Source organism: Bacillus rossius, chromosome 11 (genome assembly GCF_032445375.1).
Source record: "Bacillus rossius redtenbacheri isolate Brsri chromosome 11, Brsri_v3, whole genome shotgun sequence".
Lineage (NCBI taxonomy): Eukaryota > Metazoa > Arthropoda > Insecta > Phasmatodea > Bacillidae > Bacillus > Bacillus rossius.
In genome coordinates this window covers 36,704,344-36,725,155 of record NC_086338.1, presented here as the reverse complement: position 1 = coordinate 36,725,155, position 20,812 = coordinate 36,704,344, and the positions used below count along the sequence as shown (strand labels likewise).

The 20,812-nt window shown below is 37.6% G+C and overlaps 1 protein-coding gene across 22 annotated transcripts in view; it reads right to left on the bottom strand.

Annotated features, from left to right (window-relative positions):
• Window positions 1-20,812, bottom strand: part of LOC134536810 (uncharacterized) — a 187,729-nt gene that overhangs the window by 74,457 nt on the left and 92,460 nt on the right. Inside the window, exon 1 of one of the 22 annotated variants that reach the window (XM_063376752.1) lies at window positions 1,983-2,265. The exons of the other annotated variants lie outside the window; for them this stretch is intronic. The gene's annotated coding sequence lies outside the window, so the exon portion shown is untranslated. Of the gene's footprint in view, window positions 1-1,982; window positions 2,266-20,812 lie in introns of those variants that run through there. 22 annotated transcript variants of the gene reach the window in all.

The window sequence follows — 20,812 nt, the reverse complement described above, 5'->3', positions numbered from 1 at the left end:
ACTCATCCTTCTGGACATACCCGAATACTCACGTTGGCAAGCCTTCTTTTCTTAAAATTAGCAAGAAGTAATTAAAAATACTTTAAAACATTGTGGATGGTTGGTTAGATTAGGTAAGTATAGCTACATTAAAAAAACTGTAAAATCATTTTATGGTTGCTTAGCAAATAACTTTTTAATATGTAGCTATCCAGCGCTAGGAAACCGTTTACACGATTTCACAGTATTTTCAATGTAGCTATCCTAACCAAATCAACCATCCACATTGTTTTAAAGTATTTATAATGTAGCTAACATAACCTAATTGACCATTAGTTTTCATGAGTTGCATATTTATTTACAACAAAAAAAAACCGAAGATGCGCGATCGGGCGTTTGCCTCTCGTCTGTTGAAAGAAGGCTTGCCAACGTGAGTATTCGGGTATGTCCAGAAGGATGAGTGAATCGTAGGCTTCCCGCGTTCACCATTGTTGCTTGTTTACAAGTATGATATATATATATATATATATTTTTTTTTCGCGACGTAGTTGAACGACTACATCACGTAAAAAGAAAATTACGTGAGTTCCTACTGTTCATCCTTTTTCCCGGTTTGTTAGGTCAGGTCAGTTACATTATAAATACTTAAAACTATACAAGTAAAATTGATATTATTTTTAATTTCCGTTTTTTTTTAAAGTATTTATAATGTAACTAACCTTACCTAATGGAAAATTACTGTTATTTAGGCATTCATGCGCACACGGCAAAATATAAAATGGCGTCTGTTGAATGATTACATAGGGCTTGTATTGCAAAATAAGAACAGCTATATCTCCAAAAGTAATTGGAATTTTTTATCTCCGCAGGCGGTTATGAAAAGAGGGCGTAAAAGAGCATATAATGAAAGTTATTTTATATTTGTACGATTTTTTTTGGCGCTAATCCGTACACTACATATTTACCAAAATTATTAATTCTAAACATAAAGAGTATAAAGAACTTGAGATGAAGATAAAACTCATTCACTAGGTTCACCTAGGAATATCACTTAGGAATACTCGCACTCAGTCACCGTTGTCGTGTTTAGCCTTGGCTGCTGGGCCTACTAAAGGCGTCAACTCCCGCCCCTGGCCAAGGGCCACTTTCAAAATGCACACCATAACGGGAACTTTGCGTCTAACCCTAATTTTTTTTTTCGTAAAACGCAACCCATCCTAAAGGGGACTGGTAATTGCATAATATTAAATTTAACAGCACTGTAAAACCAAAGCAGTACAGTGTCCTCATGCAGCAGCATGAATTAATTAAAATAACTAAATAAAAATAATATATATCTTAACATCCATTTATTTTGGCATTTTCAAAAAAAAAAATTCAAAAATGGGAATTTTTAAATCATAATTACTTTTGCGTGGCCATGAATTAAAACTAAAAATAAATTCAAATAAAAATACATTAAAAACTGTATACAAATAATTTATCCCAAAAAGCTGCATGCATGATTTTACACGCGAGATAATACTGTACGTATTTTTCACTTCTGTCCTTTACCAAAAGGTAGCCCAAAAATACACTCGCTTAGAACTATTTAAATCTTTCACGAAACATATATCCCTGCTTGCTTTATACTAAGAGAGGCTAACACAATCGTTAAAAATAATGAGTGAATATGATATACAATCTTAAATATTGCAATATAAAATATATTAAGATAAAATATTAACCTTAAATTGGCCCTTAAAAAAGTCTTCGCCGCAAACTCAATTTGAAAGTCCAAACGCGGGGGTGACGTCAGTAACTGTACACTGGTTCTCTAAACGGTGTTATTATACGTCGCTAGTTTTTGTTGTTGTAGTCATATATTCTCAGCACTAACCTTGCGTGCAAAAAAAGGTTATACTCTGCAACAGTATTTTAAATATTAATCAAAGCAAAATCACACATCTGCGCACCATGCAAAATCTCCCGTCACACAAATATAGTTGTAAGCTACCACTTACTTGTTTTCTGCAGGGCATCCAAACCTGATGATGACTGGCTCAAGTCATATAATGCCAGAGGCGTCTTCTAATAACGTCACATCTTTATACACATACACGCAATGGCGTGCCGACGAACCGCATATGACAGGCAGTTAACGAGAATAGCTGCTTCATCGTTTTCCGCTTAACACACACACACACACACACACACACTCGCGTAGATTGCAAGCACCCAGTGTTACTTTCAACGCTCGTAAAACCACATTTGCTTCAACATAAAAATCCGCGGCGTTGTAAAGTTAAGGCGGGAGCCCGCCGAAGTACACCGTCTCGTTGCCCAAGCGGAACTACTTACAGTCCGTCAGGGGAAGCCTACGATTCACGCCGAGTATTCGACATGCCCGAACATTACCGAATAATTGCCTTCGGGTGTCTTCGGAATTTTATTTTTTTAGGTGAAAAAACGTCCGTTTTAAATGCCGGACATAAACAAATAAAGGTAGGAAGTTTGTTAGGTCAGGTAACTTACATTATAAATACTTTAAACCTAAACAACCATTAAAATTAATTCATATTATTTTTAATGTCAGCTTAGTTTGAAAGTATTTATAATGTAACTGACCTGACCTAATCGACCATTTTAATTAATTAGGTATTCACGAACACACTGCAAAATAAAAAAAAAGTCTTTAAAGACAACAGAAATCATGAATATTTTTACCTAAACAAAAGAATTCCGAAGTCACCCGAAGGCAGGCATTCGGTATGTTCGGGCATGTCGAATACTCGGCGTGAATCGTAGGCTTCCCGTTCGTCAGCTGTAATGTCTGACGTCAAACACCCCCCCCCCCCCCCCATTTCCGCTGACGTTCACGACCACACGCCCATACTTTAGCGACACAAAAGCTTCAGTCTTACGTAGTTTACACATCATATTTAGACCCAAATACATTAAAAAATTGTCGTCTAACGTCGTACACTGAAATATAAACACCACAAATCAGAAATATTAATAGTCAGGAAAATTATGGCCTTCGGCCTGCAATAAACGGCCAATAACTGGCATTTCTTCTAAACCCAAATAAAAAAATAAGTAACAAACGTAATAAAATTATACTAAACAATTTACAGAAGAAACCGTTAAAAAAGGAAAAATAAATTAACTATAATTGAGGTAAGCTCTAAAATGGCGGAGACGTAACACAAATGTTACACCGTCAACTGTAACACCCTTATATTACCTAGCACTGCCATTGAAAAGAGGCAAAATATATTTTCTTTTAAAACGTATTTTTCCTCTTGGAAATATATTTTGAAATTTTCTATAATACTTGATTCGTTAACTATGGAAAATCCTCACATACAAAACAACTAAAAACCATTCAAAACACAGTAAAATACTGCGATAGTTTTCAATTTGGGTTTCGCATCAATTTGTGATTGAACATTCAAATTCTTACGCCGCAAATGTGAGTTTGAGAGCCTTTTAATTAAAATTCAAAATCGTTCTCAATCATCGAGGATTAATTGCCTCATTTAATCGTTATATTTTCTTAAAGCCTGATAGTTGCTTTAAAAACCGTCAACGGTAGATCTTTCTTTTGTTTCATCTTCAAATAAACATACCAAAGAGAGGGAAAAAGACGAAAATAAAAATATCAAAAGGGAAGAGACACTGTATTGGGCTGATGTGATAAGAGAGAGTGAGTGAGTGAGTGAGAAGGTGTGTTAAAAGTGAAAGAGAGTGGTAGAAAGTGAGAGTTAATGAAGTTAGTGAAAGCGAGAGAGAAAGAGAGACAGACCGTGAGAAAGAATGAGAAAAAAATAGTGAGGGAGAAGGAGAGAGTGAGTGATATTGTGCGTGCCAGATATTTTAAGAGAAATTTTCATAGTGAGCGTAGAAGATTTTTTAAAAAATGTGGAATATTTTAATAGAGAGCGAGAGATTTTGATAGTGAAAGATTTTAAGATACAGGGATTTTAATATAATGTGAGAGATTCAATGAGATTGTGAAAGATTAAATGAGACTGTGAAAGATTGAGAGAGTGAGTGTGTGTTGACTGCACAAACAGGAAGAGAGCATAGTCTAGAAAAAGTGAGAGAGTTAAATATAAAAAGGAGGTAGAGGATTTGTGGGAACCAGAATATGTGTGAGAGGGTTGAGTCAGAAGATGTCGGGAGAGGATGTGTCATAGAGAAAAAAATTCACGTAGAGTTAAGACAATGTGCGTGGAGCATACAAAGACGATCATGTACACGCAAGAGTACCGGAAGACAGTGATAGCGTAAAGCACCGTGGAGGAAGAGCGTGTATTCAACTCACGGGAAAAGAGTTGAGCAAAGAGGAGAGCGTGAGAGAATGGACTACAGAGAGGGACGGCGAGTGCTTTTGCAGCACACAGGAGAGATTGTAAGATGCACAGAAGAGAATGTATGGAGCTTCGATAAAAATGGCAATGAAGGGTCATTGAAGAACGCAAGGGGGGAGAGGAGTGCAGTTCAAGAGTAGTTCGAAATCCGGATCGGGTGCCTACCACGAGAATATCAAATAGCATGACGAGTCTGGCAAAAATCGGACTGGGCGTGAGCAAGAATTCGTGTAGCTGCAAGAAAATGCTACGTAAAACCACTGACAGAGTATATGACCATAACTGAACAGAGTCAGAATTCTAACGACAGGTTCATTACGCAAAAACAAAAAAAAATTGGTTGTCTGTAAAGTCGGTTTACGGACGATAGTTTAACGTGACAACGTCATAACAAAACATTGATGAAATGATTGCATACTTTTATGAATAAAATTGAATCATTTTTATTGAATTATCACTATTTTGTGTGGATACAAAGAAGGAGTGAAATGAAATCTACAATTTAATTGATAAATTTACTTTTATTGCACTCATTAATTCAAATATGTTTATTACTTTAACGAACAGATTATTTTAACTATAACTTCTATACATGTTTGCTATTTAACTTCTTCCAATCTGTGTTATTCTGTTAAGGATAGGACGATGATAGGAAAAGTAGGAAACGAATGGGAGTGTTTCAAGTTTAATTTGCCTCGAAAAAGTCAAATCGATGGTTGTTCCAATCGAGTGGAAGAGAGATAGATGCGGCGCAAGCGTACAATGAGCGTAACGGGACACAGCGTAACGGGAAAATGTGCGAAACGGGACACTTTCGTGCGTGCAGCCGGCGTTCATCGATTTATTAGACGTTGTCATTTAAAAAAAAAACTTGAAATCGTACAAACTACATATGTTCTGAAGTTCTTTCCAAGTTTGGTAAAAATCTTTAAAGTTGGAATTGAACAACTGGTTTGTTGCAAATAATAAAGAAACATTTTAAAATGGAACCATGTGCGTTAAAACAACCAGTGCAAAATTTGTCGTAAAATGATATAGAAATAATTGGGGATAACATTACTATCCATGGGTTTTATTACTTGTACTTCCCCTCAATTATTTCAAATAAATCATTTTAATATATTACTAAGTTTCAGTAGGAATGATTTCAGTTGATCATCATCCTGATGATCAGCGTTGTATCTTTGTATACCGTTTTTTTTAAATAAAAAATTGTTCAACTCCAACTTTAAAGGCTTATACCAGCCTTAGGAAGCAATTAAGAAAGTTATGTTTCTAAATTATGTTTTTTCGTAATGAGACTGCAGCCAAATTTGCCAATTTTGCCCAGTATTTTTTTTTCAGATTGCTCTCACAAGTAGATTAATAAGTCGGCAAAAATGTAGCGACTAGTTAGTCAAGTTATGGCAGCAAACAGGCAGGAAACAATTTTTCTATTTTATGTTGAAAATGGTTTTGGTTCATTTTTTAAAATACTTTTATTAAATAAACTGTTAACATTTTTACAGCTGAATTTCCAAAACAATTTTTACTTGTAAGAATTCCTATTTATGCATGTGTGTTATCTATGATGTATTAAAATTGGTGTGAAATGTTCGTTTACTTTCAAGTTTTTGGTTTGGTTTTTAGATGGTTAAATATATGGTTTTCCAAATCTATGATTAAATAGTACGTGGGCCCATTATTATATGTATTTATCATTTTATTACAAAGAATACAGCTTGTCAAGGAAAAAAAATATTGTGGCAGTTTATGTTTGATGTGAAATCAACAAGAAAGGTTCCAGATCTATAATCCACTAATTGCGCATGCGGTTTTTTAAAAAAAAGGTTTTGAGTTAACTCTTTATTTGTGACTTTGAACCAACACTCTACAAACGCTCACCTATGACACTATATTACATTTTGTAACAAAAGAAATTGTTTAGATACATCTTTAACAAACATTTAATAGATGATAATTCAGAGAATTATCTACGACTTAACCCTTGAAACCCTGAACACGCATACACTGCAGTTTAGAAGGAAAGTTTCTGATACTGTTTTTGTAATAAATTGTTTTATAAATGATTACCACAGCACTGACATATTAAAAAAAATTGGTCTTCGAGTTCCTTCATTCGATCACAGAAAAATGATACCCTTTCGAACGTATCACATAAAAAATGAGCTATCAAAACGGTGTACTGATAATTGTAATGATATTTTGAAAGATTTAGACCCTTTCCAAAGGGCAAAAAGACATTTTGAATTCTTAATTAGGTTAGGTAAGGTTAGGCTTGATTGTGGTATTTCGGCGTTAAGGTACATTTAAGAAACACACACAAATTCATTCAGTTATTTCGGCGTTGTGGTACAAAGCAGTTTTCTAACTGTCGGCGTTGTGGTCAATTTTGTTATGATAACTTCTGATGTAAACAATGTATTATTGTTATTTCATTGATAATAATTAAATTAAAATTTGACAAAATTAGTTATTATAATTTTTTAAGTGTCTTTGTCATGTGTTTATGTTTGTGTTGTCCCATTTTTATTGTTGTGTTTATCATTGTGTTTTGTGTATGTTATTGCTATTTCTGTATGTGATATTTGTTAAGTGCCCACCTGTTAAATAAATAAAAAATAAAATAAATAAATAACCGGGACATTCTTTTATGGACATACTGTACCAGACTGTTGGAAACGTTCTACACGAGAGCTCTCCATTGAAGGCCCCGAGCAATGCCACACGATTGTGGATTGTTCACCGGCTCGCACGGAACTTATGGCCGCAGGAGGGGGGGGGGAGTTTCAGAGGCGGATTCGGCACAGCTTAAAACACACTGGGAGGGGGTGTTTCTGCGTGCCAGGGGAATATAGCACAGGCTGCCGAGCGCGAGGACACGGGAAGCTCATGTCACTGGGATTATTACGTCACGTCACTGTAAGTATTGTCCACCCGTCTGGCTCCACAATGCCTTCCGACACGTGAAATCCATAAAACAGTCAGCAACAGCAAAAAAATTAGCATACGTCTGATCAAATTGGATCAAATTGGATCAAAACTGTGCCATTCATGCGTTCGCATGATCCTATTGAAATGAGCAAAGTTCGAAGTTTAAATAACCAAAAAAATAAAAAAAATAAAAATGGAATAATTACGAAATTTAATGTTCTCTACGCAAAAAACGTTCCGCTTATGAGCTCATGGGTTACATTGTGACATACCGGGGTTGAATCCTCGGCAAGCACGGCTTGAAGTATGAATTTCCATTAAAACATTACGTTACGGTACGATCAGACCCAGTTAGCCACGTAACCCTTGCATGTACGATTTCGCAGGTATGAGGGTAAATCGGTTGGGTTCAAAACCGCCGAGTCTAATATGCGTTTAGTTGGTTTTTGGTGGGAGGGTAAATGATTATTATGTATGCTTATTTATCAATGTGGGTAACTGAAGTTGAAAACATATTTAACTGCAAAATTTAAAGCCAACACCAAAGTAATTTTTTTTATTGTTGGGATTGGCAATTTAGAAAAGTTTAAAAAAGTATAAATAGTAACCATTTTATACAAAAACTGAATTAAAAGTTAACGAACGCCATTATTTATTAGCTAAGCAAGCCTGAAATTAATTTACCGGCTAGCTAAAGACCATATTATGCATAAGTCATTACTTAAGTATAGCCTACTACTTTTATACTAACTTACTAAAAAAAGAATTACTATTGATCTTTCCAATACCATGTATAATGCTTACCATTTTAAAACATTTGCATGAGACATTCGGTACTTATAATAAAATATTATGTTTACCAAATTCTTTGATCAGTACTGTAATTCCATCACCCTCACAAAGACGTTCATGAAGCAACAGACAGGCCTAAATTTAAAACGGCAAAAATAATTTCTACAAACGAGTGAAGTCCGTTTGTTATTAAAACTGTTCATCTGGTATCACTCATCCGTAACAGACTCGTAAAACAAGTGATATTCATTGAAACTCTATTCATCCAATAAACTGGTTTTTACTTTATTTCACTTATTATCTGAATAGCTATGCCCGTTAATTCATTCACGTAGAAGGAATAATTCACACACGTTATTAGATAGAAAGGTGGACAAATATTGTTTATTATTTCTGTTACGAATGGGAAAAAAGGTCTGGGAAGGATAGCAAAATTAATTTAAGTAGGGTTTTATTTATTGACTACTGTCCACAAATTAATCACTACTTCGCGAGTCCACTGTTCACTCTCATCACTGGAGCTCGGCTCGACAGTGGTTCTCTCCACCGCTAGTCTCTTACCTCGCACCTCGGTCTCAACACACTGCCGCGCAATACTCACTCGTCCACCGCACATAAAACACCGTCCCACCGATGCTCTGATGCTCGATGATACTATCTTCGTATACGAAGCCCGTCGCTCGTCGCCCCTTCATCGCTCGCCAAGCGGTCGCCAGCACACTGCACTACCACGCAGTCAGGCCTCGCCGTTTGCGCACCTCTCAGTCCCGCTCCCGGAAATGGTCTCGTAGCACTCAAGACGCGTCGCGTCATCAGAATCCTACTACATACTTAACATTCGAAGCTCCGAGAAAGACGGCGTCCTAGTTACGCCGCTTCGCGCAGATGGGGTACAGGGAAACGTGCCGAACACTCGAGAGAGAAGACAGGCGCCGCTACTGTTCGGCATTACCATAGAGGGACAGTAGCTGCCTGTCCGGGAGATGGGGCCTCCCCTGGAAACTCCCCCCCCCTGCCCCTGGCCAGTGCTATTGACTGACTGTCTTACCGCGTTACCTAGCCTCTAGTATCCTCGTAACAATATGTACACTAAAGTTCCCTACAAACTCTCTACATCTTGTGTTTTACGTTACGGAGAAAGTACAAACAATTTGGTGATTATCACTTTCTCAAATAACATTTTAAGTATACCTGATCATTCGCTTCTTACTCCCAATCTGACCACACTGAACTAATTTTAGGAAAATCCATAATGAAGCAAGTAATTGCTTTGAAATTATTTATTAAACAAAGCATTTTTTGTAAACTTTACAATAAAAATTAGATCTGAAGATAATCGCTATTAGGTTTTGGTATATAATAAGGACATTGGAACACGTTTTAGAGTGTACAGTCAAATAAATAATTAATGTTGGGGATGAATATAAAACACGTTGAACTGTAAGCCAATAGCATTAGCAGTTTTTGAGTTAAATAAATTGTACGTCTGCAAAATGGTTTTAAGTGATATTTTTTTAGGTATCTAAAATGCTAACAGTATAAATATTTGGAATGTAATAATTCGGTAAGTTATTTAAATGATTCATGCAATGGGGAATTTTAATTTAAAACAGTTTTTTGGACATGCGCCATTGCAGTTTTACACTGTTTGTCATGGGAAAATTCCGAAAGTAAAAAAACACAGTCTTGTTATTTGTGAATTTTTTATCTTTATATAATTTATTTTTTTATTATTTTCGGGATTTTTCCATGACAAAAAGTGGAAAACTGCAATGGCGTATGTCCAAACACTGTATTAAAAAGTAATAATTCGGAAATAACTGCCAGGCACTGCAGTTCAGTTTATTTGTATTGATATATTTATATCAGAAGTTATTAGCAAGTAGAACAAATGAACATTCCGTCAATATCGGTGTTATAACAGGCTATAAAAGAGCAAATAGACGAGGAGAAAGTGCTGATGAAATGAATGGGTGGGTGAAACGTCCTTGCGGAAACGTCCGCCACGCTTTCATCTTTCGAGAAAATCCAGGTGTGACTTCAGGAATTAAAACCGGAGGCGAGTGTATCCGATAAGCGAGCAGGATTTTTCTTTTTTTTAGCACGTAAACATCACCAAACGCCAAGAAAAAAAAACATTGCCCCTTAAATGAAACTTATAAATTCTTTATGCGGTACATTTAGATGAATTTACTATGCAACTCTTAAGTAATTTCCTAAAATGCTCAGGCGAAACACTTGAACACTTAAACAGTGACTTTTAAATGTCTTCCAAAGGAGGAAATTAAGCAAGCCTGAAATGAATAGTCAGTTAGATATTCTGCGAGGTATCATTACGAGCGCCGAATTAAATAAAATGATAAAAAAAGAGGTGGGGTGAGAAGTTCAGCAAGTAATTACAGCTGTGACAGAGGTCTTGGCGATTAAAGGAAAACCCTTGTCTTATTTTTCCTGCCCTTAAGTTTCCCGTCGCAACATTCCCGAAAGGAATTCCGAGATGATAAGAGCAGCGGTGCTAAATGCCGCTCCCGATGTCTTCAGCACGTCCTCCGCATCCCCCACCCCCCCTCGCCCCCACCAAGGTCTCTCCGCGGAGATTAGCATAATTCCGCCGAGCAGCAAACAGCGAGCACTCGCTGCGCTAACCCACTCCCGCGCGGCGCGAATAAATTTAGCGCGCGCTGTCGCGGCCTCGGCGCGGCAGACAGCCAGAAAAGAGAAGCGGTCGAAACGAAAGACGCCGTATTGGGTTTAGACAGTTTCGATCCCATAACAATTTACATAGCTTAATATTCGACATTTTATTTCTTTCAGGCAAATATCACCAATGAAGACATTTTTATAAACCATAACTTGGTGTCTTTTAAAAGTATGAGAACAGTTGTAGTCATCCTTAAAAAAAATGAATTAGATTCTAAACAATTTGTAGCAGCCGGTGACTGACAACTTCAGGCATCCCATAAATGTACACTACGGTTTAAAGAAAGACTGCTTTTGAAAATTTAAAAAAAAAAAAAAAAAAAAAAAAAAACAGTATTGCTGTGGTCTGAAAACTGTATAAAACCAGATGGCGTATTTCAGTTACCATGTTTATTCCGGCCTCCTTGCTGGGCGCACGGCTCTAGAAGCGCGATGGCGATAAGGGCGACACTGGCACGCGCATCACACGCCTCTAGCGTGTCTTTACGTCAGTAACGCACCTCTATGGGATTTTATTTATTCATTCGTCTTAAGTTTTTTACACGTGGCGTAGTTGAGGCGTGGACACAACCTTGCCTTGCACTTAATCCCGATTATATATATATAAACTTTTACAAATATAAATAAGCATTTAATCGTAAAACAAAGAAGTGATCGCATGAAAAAAAATTTATTAAGAAAATAGCTCACACTCAAACTACGGGAAAAAAAACTTAAAATATATTTTCAATGTGCGCTCTTAAATGGTAAGTCTCATTTATTACCGAGAAAAAGAACACAATACAAGTATAAAATTTTCAAAATATAAGATGACCAAAAACAAAAACTATAATTTATAAAAAATAAAACTTAAGTATAATACACCGTGTCACTTTCCAGACTAAAAACTATTCATTATTTAAACCTACATATTAAAGCTTATTAATATCACATATAATATATTACAGCTTATTAACTTATAGCATAAAACATATTAAATCTTATTAACCTATTACATAAAATATATTAAAGCTTATTAACATATCACATTATATATATATATATATATATATATATATATATATATATATATACACACACACGCCAACAACACACACAATCGTCCCTGAAGGTGCTTTAAAAAAATTGGAATACAGTCGTTATCCATTTCAAGTTACGATAATTTTATTTTTGATATTTCAAAACATGCCTTGTGTAAGCTGAGTGTGAAATTTTTTGTTCCTTACTGACTCTAAGTGCATTCAAAGCGTGCGCTGCGGCCACAGAGGAGTATTCGGAACACGCGCTGGAGTGATGCGACGGAATCAACAAAGCCAAGTTGCTCTTACAACTTGTGCCAATATTGTGACGGAAATTTAGGTAGTGAAATCATTTAACCGGATACGATATTAAATGAGAATGATTAACATTTTTCAACAGAAGTAGGCTGTGCAATTTTCGCCATTCGTCTGTTTTTCGTAATAAGGTGACACGTGTTCACGAGGTTTTAAATTAAAAATGAAACGAAAGCATACATTTATGATTCTCTGCAGTTTGTTAGCTCGTCGATCAGTTTTGTAATTTTCCACTGATCAAATCATGTAATATGGCTATAAAAATTACCCACTATCAATTTTCCCGGGCTCCGAATTAGAAGCCCGGATAATCTGCTCATGCGTATTATGTTACTATTATGTTATTGTGCAAGAAAAAAAATAGTTTAAGATCTGTTAGGTTCCCCCCCCTCCCGGGATGATAAGTAATCTTAACTAAAATGATAAATTGATTGTGTTGCTTCAGTTACATATAAGAGATGAATTCATTAAATTTGAAAAAAAAAAATTTCTCTTGGAAAAGTAATTATTCTTATTTCTATTTAATATATAAATGAATGTTTGTTGGTTTTTCCCTTATGGTTTCATAAATCATTCATCCGATTGCGATGAAACGTTTTTGCACACTTGGACTTTGAAACATGAGGAAGATTACTGTATAGGTATGATTTCTATAAAGCCAATCCTTATATCCAATATTTCATCATTTATTAAGTATTAACGCATAGTTCATTTGATCTTCATGAAATTTTGCACACTTGACCTTTGACACACCAAGAAGATTACTATCTAGGTGAGATAACGCATAATAGGTGGCGAGCGAATCGTATCGGATAAATACCAATAAATATTCTATTGCAGTTCTCTTTAATATTATCCGAATAATAATGGTGGCACGCGAATCGTATTAGTTTTTAGAGCTGGTGTCTGTTCTGGAGTTGAATTCAAATGGTTAGCAGTTGGATATCAAAACAAATCTGATCCGTATAAAGGCGAATTTATACATATAAAATGAATGTTTGTTTGTCCCGTATGCGTTCCTATACCATTTATCCGATTGCGATGAAACTTCGGCGAGGATTTATGCGCATGCCCGCGAAGGTTTATGAGTCAGTACAACCATTTTACAATAGGTGGTGCGCGAATCGTTTCAACTAATTTATACAGGGTGTATCAAAATTCATGTTAAAACGCTTGAGGGTAGAAAGCTCTTATTATTTGCAACCATTTTTGCCAGTAAACATGTTGCCGGAAACGCGTAGTTAAGCCCCTGTAGCCCCAGAAAGAGTCAGCGTAGGCAATCCGTTGGGCTTTGTGCGAGACAGACGATGCTGTGGTGAATTACGTGTTTACGACGCCGGGCAGCACTCGAGAGGACTGTACGATGTCGAATGCTGACCCCCGCCCCTTTTTACTTCCGTTGGTGGCGCCCTCACCTCTTTTCTTCTGTTCGTGCCGTGCCATAGCACTGCGCAGCGTGACATCGCAGTGTCGCAGTGTGTTTTGATATCACTGGTGGTCTGTCGTTGACTGTTCTGTCGTACAAGCAAACTCGTGGTGTCATTTCTTTCGCTGTGGTTCTGAAAAGGGCGACGTTTTGGTGGAGCTCAATGGAGTACACGTTTATTGAGTACACGGACATGCTGCTTGTTTACGGGGAAGCTAGACAAAATGGACGAGCCGCCCGTCGTCTGTACGTAGAACGATATCCGGGTCGTAGGATTCCAGCTCACACCATGTTTGTAAGACTTACTCAGCGAATGCGTGATACTGGTACATGCGCCGTCACAAGATCAAATGCTGGTGCTCCACGCAGGGTTCGTACTCCCAGTTTTGAAGAAGGTGTACTTTAGAGATTTGAGGAGAGTCCGGATACAAGCACAAGGGCAGAAGGTTCCGATATGGACGCTGACAAAATGGCTGTTTGGCGAGTTCTTCATGAGCATCTCTTGTACCCGTACCACCTTCAAAAAGTGCAACACATGGGTCCGGCAGAATATCCTCTTCGCATGACCTTTTTTCGTTTGGTACTTTATAAGAGTATTGAGGAACCCCGAGTTAGCGGTTTTATTCAGCGATGAAGCCAACTTCACTCAAGACGATATTCTCAATTCGCACAACAGTCATGTTTGGAATGATGTCAATCCGCATGCAACGTGTGTTACAGCTCGCCAGGAACGTTTTTCAGTTAATGTGCGAGCCGGTATTGTTGACGGCGTACTCATCGGGCCTTTTTTTCTTCCGCCACGACTTACCAGCGCCGGATACCTCCACTTCCTTCAGAACGAACTACCAGGTCTTCTTGAAGAGGTTCCATTGCATGTCCGACGTGTGATATGGTACCAACATGACGGGGCACCACCTCATTTTTCCCTGCAAGTGCGAGAGTATTTAAACCAAACATTTCCAAACCGATGGATTGGACGAGCGGGCCCTGTCGCATGGCCGCCAAGGTCACCGGACCTAACCCTGTTAGATTTCTTTCTGTGGGGTTACGTAAAAGGGCTTATCTACGCTACGCCAGTAGAAACGGTATAAGAGCTTACACAGCGAATCATTGAAGCGTTCGAAATCATAAGGTCGACTCCACACATGCTCCAGCGTATCCGTGAAAACATGATTCGCCATTGCCACCTCTGCGTGTCGCTCAAGGTGGGCGTGTTTTTGAGCCGTTGCTTTAGGCTGTCACGTTGTTAAAACGTATGAAACAATTTCAATGTTGTGAAACAAAGCTGAACCTGTGATTAATTTCAGAGTGAAATTAAAATCTGTGCCACGATTAAAAAGGTTATTTCTCTACAACATAACACTCAACAACGGGTTGCCTACGCTGACTCTTTCTGGGGTTACAGGGGCTTAACTACGCGTTTCCGGCAACATGTTTACTGGCAAAAATGGTTGCAAATAATAAGATCTTTCTACCCTCAAGCGTTGTAACATGAATTTTGATACATCCTGTATATTTCATATATATTAGCGGCAGTTCGTGCGTTTTCGTTGTGGGTATGCGCACGCACGACATAAATGAATTGAATTAAATATAAGAGAGATAGTGTGATATATTTATAGATTGAGAGTGATAGAGGCAGATGGAGTGAGGTATAGAGAATGAGATAGCGAGATAGATAAAGTGATAAATAGAGAAATATGTACATAAATAAGAGAGATGGCGAGAGATAGGGTCAGATATACAGGAAGATATATATAAATAGAAAGCGAGAGGTAGAGATGTGTATATATATATATAGAGGGATATATAGATATAAATATGTAGAGAATAAGAGATATTAATATAAATATATAGATAATTATATGTATAACTACTTCAAACAAATCACACCAAAAAAAAACAATTCAATGAAGCATTGCATTGCATGCCGGGCATTAGTCATAACTAAAATTAAAGTTGGGGTTATTAGATCAGCGAAACTTTGAAACTCTCTAAAATCGTGAAAAATGTGTCAATTATCACAAATTTATTTTATTCCGAACGTTATATGTCGTTACGAGCAAGTGACGAACACTTCGTACATATTCGGGAACTAATCAGGGATCAGTGAATCCCAGAAAGGGGAAAGTAAAAAAAAAGGCCGTGTAGTGGAAAAAAAAAAAAAATCCTTTGCCCCGTTGTTTGTGATGTCTCGCAAAGAGAGAGGCAGGCGACCATCGGCAAACTGCTGTCCAGTAACGGCCAGCAGTTCTAATTTGTTAGCCGATATTAGATATCGGCGGTGTGTGGAAGGGAAGGGCTTGGTTTAATGCGGTGTAGCCAGACTCGTTATCAGTCTGATCCCCTTCGTTAGCTGTATCAACAACGCGCGTAGCTTCAGCGTTTGGGTGGGTGAGGAGGGGAAAAGTGGTGAGAAGGTAGGATAAGGGAGGAGGGAGGGGGTAGAGAGAGCGAGAGAGAGAGAGAGAGAGAGAGAGGAAAGTCCGCGAGGCCATGAATATGCAGCGTGCTCATTGATTAGCGCACGATAGAGGATCTCCCGTTGCGTCCGGCACCGTCGGGAGATGGCAATGCCGTTGTAGCGCGGTTGATTTCACTTTGTTTTTACCGCGCCATCGCCGTATCGCAAAAAAAAAAAATTGGTTGTCTGTAAAGTCGGTTTACAGACGATAGTTTAACATGCAAACGTCATAACAAAACATTGATGAAATGATTGCATACTTTTATGAATAAAATTGAATCATTTTTATTTTAATAATAAAAGATTAAATAATTGAAAGTATACTAGTAATCATATTTTTAAAATCCAAGGATAATGAACCTTTATTGCCGAAATTGTTGTCGTAATAAGCAATGAAAACCACATTAACTTTTCAATTCACTTTATAAACAGTCGACGAAACAGTTCACGTGTAGATGACTTGTTATTAATTTTAAAAAACTGGCGTTTAGCTACAAAGTTTAAATATAATTATGAACCAATTTTCATATAAATAACTGTAATCAAATATCTAACAACCTATTATAACTGCACTCGCCGACAGATGCTACTTTTTTTAATAATAAAAGAATAAATATTTGAAATTATACTAGTAATCAGATTCATTGTCTTACGTACATTTGATGTAGAAATTATTTTATATTACACATTTATAAACAAAGTTTTAAGTTTTCACTTCTGTCGGTGCGGCGCAAGCGTACAGTGAGCGTAACGGGACAATGTGCGTTACGGGACACTTTTTCGTGCGTGCAGCCGGCGTTCATCGATTCATTAGACGCTGTCACGTCAAAAAAAAATTCAGGAAATGTGCTTGAACACGTCTGATGATGGTTAACCACAGCCACGTCCATGATATTAGGCACACAACGCAAACTCTTCAGCCAAAAGTTTTGGGCGTCTAACTAACACGGCAAAGACAATGAGATGGGGAAAAATAAAATAATAATGTGAGCCAGCCTTTCATTCCTCACCAGTGATTTGTAAATATCTCACTACGGTAACAAGCAAATTCGTGTGTTCTCATGTTGCTAAAGCAACTCGGACACGTACTCTTTAAAATAATTCCCAGCGTGATAAATAAACAAAAATTATTCATTTTAAGGAAAAAACTGTACAAATTATTCCCCTTTTAAAAGCTCCTGATACAATTAAACATTTTATAACCTAACAGTTGCAGCACCACCAGTTTTCTATCTTAGTTCGTGTCGGAGAGTGTAAACCAGGGCCCCCACATGGCCGGTGCTACCGTTGCTATGGCAACGGGGCCCATGGGTCTATGGGGCCTGCGAAGGAAAGAAAAAAAAAACCTTAAAACAAAAAAGTAGACAATTTTAAATAAATCATAGAAAACAATAAAACAGTAAGGTCTAAATTTAGTTACCGATTAAATATTACACCAGAGTAATATTATTCGGAATATGCTGTGCGTACAGAACATGTCTGAATCTACAACTGTGAGTAACAAAACCACCACAAATTGACGTGACACCATGTGGACAGTGCAGAACACTTACACTCATTTATTTGCCATTATTCAAAATCAATTTACGTTGACAATCGAAACACTGACTTAAAACTAGTTTCAATGTGTTTTAAAAATAATTATGAAAAGGTTAAAAAATATATATAACTAAAACAATATACATAAAGGAAAAAAAACATTTTTTATCTCTGTTTGAATAATGGGGGAGGGGGGGGGGGAGCCATCATGACTTCTAGCAACGGGGCCCACAGAATGATGTGGGGGTCTGGTGTAAACTTCTGCAAAGCCACGGAGTTGAAGATCCAGCCAACCCCGGGGGGCCTGAGATTGAAGCAGATATCTCCTTGGAGTCCGCGCAGAGAGATGGGACAAGGGTCCGAGAGATATTAAGGAGAAATGGAGTTAGCAAGGAGCAGGAAATAAAGGAGCTCGTAACTGACTGCGGCGAGCTGAAGAAAGAGGTAAAAGTAAAGGAGATAATCAAATACCCGTCTCGCAATGCTTGCCGAAAAAGACGTGCGTCACAGACAAAATACATTATTGCATTAACTAGGGTACATGATGATAACATTTCGCGTCATTTTTCAGCATCACCTTAGATTGTACAACCAACTGAGTAGCATTAACTTCCGGCTCACCTTTTAACGCGAAACTTAGAGAAAGTAGAGAAAACAATACATATTAATTCTGATTCGACATTACCTAAACATTGTAACTAAAGCCAATCAAGAAAATAATTTGATTTATATTTATGTGTTTGGAGTAAAATGTTTATCTGTAAACTTAAATAATGATGAAAAAATTATTACAGCTACTTTTGATTTTTTTTAAAAAAATGCGTGACGAGGCACATTCGTTAATATAATAAAATCAATTCAATTATGTGTCTCAACTCTGGTAAATCTGTAGGTAGAGGCGGAACGTATTCACGATATTTTACAAAGCCCCAAAAGAGGGGGGGGGGGGGGGTAGGGAGGAGGAGGAAACAGTTAGGTATGTTTTTTTCAGGAGAATGTGGAGGCCAGCGAATAAAGGTACGCGCGCACTAGGGCGTCGCGGCAATGACGGACGCACGGACGGTCGGTACGGACGGAAATTGTTTCGGACGGCACAGTGTCGCCCGAGCCACTGCAATGGAAAGTGACGAAGAACTTGTAGTTGTTAGTACAATATTAATGGAAGTGGAAGAGAAACGTAAACGGCGAAGAAAGCGTAAATTCTGGATCCATAACATAAGACATTCATGATGGAACTTATTTCGTCCCAGCAGTTATCTCGCCTAGTAATGTTAAAATATTGTGCATGCCGCATGTTATATAGCTCTTCATAATTTTCAACCAACATTATTAACTTTGAGACGTCCATCTCGCACAATGTGTATAACAACTCAAATGGCGGTACCGGCCGTCCTTGTCATGTCCTGCACGTGCGACTGCTAAGAATTGCCGATGACTCATCGGGACGGACGGTACGGCACGCACCGCACTGTCTTTTGATTCCCTCTCGTGAACTTTCTGTCGGACGGCCGAAGCTACCGATCGTCCGTTCCCGGCCGTCCCGCCGTGGTGCGCGCACTTCTATTACTCTACACGTTATACATTTTTGTATTTTTCTGTGACGGCCGTCTGTCCTTGCCGTGACGCCCTAGTTCGCGCGTACCTTTAGAGCTCTGTCGTCTTGAATATTGCCTATGCCGCGGCGGGCATGGGGGAATACAAACTTTAAACGAAACTGCAAATGTAATTTAAATTACAAATTTACTCTTAGCAAATTGCAGAACACAAAACGCTTTACGCTCAGGAGTCGCCATTTTGCGTAGGTGGCGCTGCAAGCGAGAAAGCAACAAATCAGTGCTCGCGCATGCGCTTATGTAAAACTGTTTGAGTTACTATTTAGTTTTGACCTTGAACCAACACTTTACAACGCTTACATAGTTGATACTCTTATCTAGATGTTTGACGGAAACAGCCAATGATAATCGTGTCCAGTGAAAATGGAAATGGCTTGCGTTTTCGTCTCAACTAATCTTCAAAATGGCGAAGAACATGAACGATATTAAAAATGTGGGATGAATGTAAAATAAAATAACATTGTTATGAGTGTCGTTACGTAAAGTGTTTTATCTGTGAAAAGTAAATGAAGCGCCAGTGACTTAAAGATCGTCAGCATGCATTTTTTTATGTAACTAGTATAAATGTAATTTAAATTTACTGATGTTTTACAAGTTAAAATAAATATAAAAGATATCATTAACAAGTTTAAATTTTTTATCCAGTACATGTGGTGCATAATTTTATTTTTTAGTTCTAAAATAATAGTAAAATCGAAATGTTTAATCTAGCTCAGTCCAAAAATAAATTATGATGGTGTGACAGGATATAAAACATGTTTGAGGTTTTCTGTCCAAATGGTTACTGTTAATAAAATGTACCTGAGCGCCATTTTAAGAAATTGTAATAACACAGATTTACCAGGAAACGGATTGCTTCGTTGGTAAACAAATTATTTCCTTCATCCAAAAAAAAAAAGTTTGTTGGAAATCAGTACTTCAAATTTTTCTTACAACTTCCTAAATAATACTCGGGTACCTACTTTTATCTTTTTTTTTAATAACACATTTATTTGATGGAGAAACAGAGAAATATTTCATCCAAACTCACTCCTTAAATTTTGTTGTTAAATGTAAACTGATGAAAATAATAATGGGTTAAGACGAAAATTATGAAAAGGAATCTGGCAAAACATTAAGATACTTTTACAGAGAATAGTTGCAGTACAATTTTGCATAAAGGATATGGTCGGCATTGACTAGAGATGGGATGTGACGGTCAGTAGGACAGCGCACGAAAACAGGCATGAACTCTACAGAAACAGTCCTGTCCTCCAGTACGGCGTATTTGTCTTCCCGCAACGGCCAAATACTTAGTGGCGTTGACTCGGGCGAGATGACCCAATGAACTGTTGGGGGATAAAGTCCCTTCCTCCGTCATGAAGACATCTCACAGCTCTGCTCGAGTTGTGTGAGGTGTTGGTCCAGCTGCAATGCATCCCAGATGTGCTCAACCGAGCTTGAGTTTGGTTCACGACAAGACGCTCGAATGCCCTCTTCGTCTAAGTTTGTCGTCCACCAACCATCAACCGATCCCCATAATTGGATGGTGTTATGCACAAATGAGTTAACCAACAAAAGGAAAAAAAAAGTTATTGAAATAATTGTGTAGGTAAAATGACACTTTTAATTGAGCTAAATTTTTTTAACCGACATTCCTTGCTACTATGCCATCTTGCGACCAAACATTCAATGCA